The sequence below is a fragment of the Belonocnema kinseyi genome, chromosome 7 (genome assembly GCF_010883055.1).
Source record: "Belonocnema kinseyi isolate 2016_QV_RU_SX_M_011 chromosome 7, B_treatae_v1, whole genome shotgun sequence".
In the NCBI taxonomy this organism is placed as follows: domain Eukaryota; kingdom Metazoa; phylum Arthropoda; class Insecta; order Hymenoptera; family Cynipidae; genus Belonocnema; species Belonocnema kinseyi.
This window is the reverse complement of record NC_046663.1, coordinates 101,581,202-101,584,411: the sequence shown is the minus strand read 5'-3', so window position 1 is coordinate 101,584,411 and position 3,210 is coordinate 101,581,202. Positions and strand designations below refer to the sequence as shown.

The 3,210-nt window shown below is 40.8% G+C and overlaps 1 pseudogene; it reads right to left on the bottom strand.

The window, feature by feature from the left end:
• Positions 1-1,701: 1,701 nt before the first annotated feature.
• The window catches only part of LOC117176585, a 5,024-nt pseudogene continuing 3,515 nt past the window's right edge, over positions 1,702-3,210 (bottom strand).

Below are 3,210 nucleotides of genomic sequence, written 5' to 3'. Positions count from 1 at the left end.
ATGCCATTTTTGACCAAAAATAATACATTTTCAACCAAAAAGATTAAATTTCTACCAAATAAGGTCAATTTCCAACAAAATATTTGAACTTTTAACAAAATTCAGAAGAGGAGAAATGGGTTGCGCGCGCAACGCAGGCATTTATATCGTCTCCTACCATATTCACACGGACATAGACGTGTCGTAGTATTGGACCACGTCTCGTTTCAGATCTGGGATCACTGATTGGACCACATCTCGTTTCAGATCTGGGATCACTGGCGCCTTTTTCCTTGACAATCGGTCTGCAAACCCGTTGTACCTGTCAGGGAGATATGTCGCCGACAGGGTTATTTTCTGCTGGTCGAGAAAGTGGAGCATTTGGTATGTCAGTCCCAATAAACTTATCGATCTTGCACTTCCCTCCTTCTGAATGTAGGCTATCAGGGTACGATAGTCCGACTGAAGCAGAATGTGAGCGTCCTGAAGATGATGAGCCATCTGTTTCATTGCAGCCAATACCGCAAACATCTCTTTTTTATTCGAGTGCCATCGTTTCTGATCCGTGGTCTACGATCTCGAGAGGTGGGATGCTTTTAGCTGGGCTTCCCATCCTGTGTCCGCTGCGTCCGTCGTCAGGAAGTTGGTTATCCGCCCGCTGCGTAAGCATACAGATGACGTCGTGGCACCCTGCCACCACTCTAACTCCTATTCCACTCGAGACGTAATCGCTCATTTCTGTCGAGGTCTGTGTTGATTGAACTGGGTTAAAAACCTCTGAAGGTAGCGGCAGTAAAGAAGGCCCCTGTTAATTACAAATTTGGCGAAATTTGTATGGCCCAGTAGGCACTGAGTCTGTTACAGGGTACAACGCCGCTTTAATCGTATCTTCTTGACGAGTTTCGTAATCTTTTGGGCCTTTTTTCCGGAAGACTCTTGACATTGTCGCGTGTGTTCCACAGTATTCCCAGAAATTCCATCTCTTGGCAGGGATTCAGTATACACTTTTCGCAATTTACCATCCATCTCAGAAATTCCAGCAACTCGACAGCCTCGTTGACCTGTGAGTTTAATTTGGTTCTATCCTGAGGGACCAAACAAAAGTCGTCTAGATACACGACTACCCTTATACCTCGCGAACGAAGGATTTCCGCAATCCAATTCGTTATGGTCGCGAAGATCTGAGGGGCAGCTGAGAGGCCAAACGGCAAGCTTGTCATCTGCAAAAGCTCCTTGTCGTAGACGAGGCGAAGGAGGCAACGATGGGACTATGCCACTGGTACGTGAAAGTAAGCTTGAGACAGATCGATTCGTGTCATCCAGTCCTCGCTCTGCAGAAAATCTGGTAATCTGAAATGTGTGAGTAAATGAAACTTTTTTACCTTTACATGCCTGTTGAGGCCTAGTAGATCGAAGATCGACCTGACTCCTCAGTTGTTTTTTCTGACCAAAAACATTTTTGAGATGAAGCTTGGGCCTAAACGTGTTGGAGGCTCGAGAATACCTTGTCTCTTCAACAGATCGATCTGTTGAGGCATCTGTTGCGATGACCATGTCACAAAATTGGAATCCATCCAATTGCGTATCAAGTTTGGTTTCGAACCGAGAGGAATTCGAAAACCGGAAGTCAGTTTGAGAATGATGGGTGGAGCCCTTAAAACCCTCCATCTTTCTCGGAAGTAACGTAGCTGGCCTCCTGAAAAATTCTGAACTGACGGGTAGTCATCTATCGTCTGGCTTTCCATAAAAGAAATCCGCGGGCTTGAATACGAGTGGTCCCTTATATGTTGTATTCTTAGGGGCGAAATTTCCTCGTCGCGAGTCGTTTCTAAACCTTGGAGTCTGCGATGATCCTCTTGGGGGTTGAAAAGTCCGGTTGTTGGATGAAGTAGAGTGGGAGAAGTCTCTCCTTGGAATCAGTCTCTTAGTTGCCATGTATGAAGGCGTATTTAGCCAAATTTGAGTTCCCCCTAGAGATTGGATAAGATGTGACAAATCCTATTTGCCAAAAAGATATTCTGAATTCGGAGGGGCCCTGCGTAAACCTGCTCGAACGTTTCTGTTTTGAATCTCGGATAGAAGTCGTTGCCTTCTATTCTCAATGCACTCCGCCCTCTTCCCGCAGATTACTTGCATTATTAGTTCAAAATTTGACTGTACCTGTGAGTCTGAGCCAAAAAGTGATGATAAATATTCAAACAATGTTTGCGGCATAAAATCATCAGAATCCGGAAAATCCCAATCTACCACTGCTTGAAGATTACAGGCTAACAATTCCTTCTGCTCGAATACAGCATTTGACAAACCGGCTAAAACGCGTTCCGTAGGTAATAGCGTGTTTTTCTTCCAATCGAGGATGCAAATCTCTTCATTGACCTTAAGATCCGTGAAGCCAGACGACGCAATAAAGCTCTTAATTTAATTTTTTCGATTACAACAAATATATCGTAGAAAAAGATTGATTAATAAATTTTATCTAAACAGTTTTTATAAATCCAATACAAATTTGTGTAACTCATTGAAATAGTATATTAGAGTTTTAATTTTGAATTTTTTGCAATTTAAGTTGATCTCTTATACCTTTTTCTATTGAAATTGCTGATTCCTTACTGTGTAGAAAAAATATTATCAATTATTTATTTGTAAATGAAGCTAGAAGAAAGTCCTTTAATTTGATGTTTGAAATTTTGGCGTGCTATTCATGTATTTAAAGAATTTATTTGTTACACAAGTGCCTGAGGAAATAAATGTGTTTTCACGCTCTTGTTTTATTTTGCTCATCACATTCTTTTTTCTCAAATAGAGGGGGTAGAAGCAGAAGGGGTCTGAAGTAGATCCGTCGATCTGTTTCAAATAGAATTGGCGCCACTGGTATTCCTAGCATTGGACACACATTAACCCTCGATGAACTTTATGACATTGAATACAAAGAAGTATGTAATGTGGCTTAAGCTAAAGATCTAAATGAAGAAGTAAATTTAAATCTGGTGCAATGTATGATAGAACAAGATATGCAGTCTATCAATGATAGAATAGCTTCTTTACAAACTAAAATAATTTATGAAAACTTGATTGTTGATGTTTTGGAAACTCGTATGAAGGAGAGTTACAAAAGGTTTAAAACTGATTTAGAATTAATACAAGAACTTTTATTTAAATGTAAAGAGCTCATTGATAAGCTGGTTGTCAGTGAGACGGTCCATTCTATTTTGATAATTATAATTTGATCAT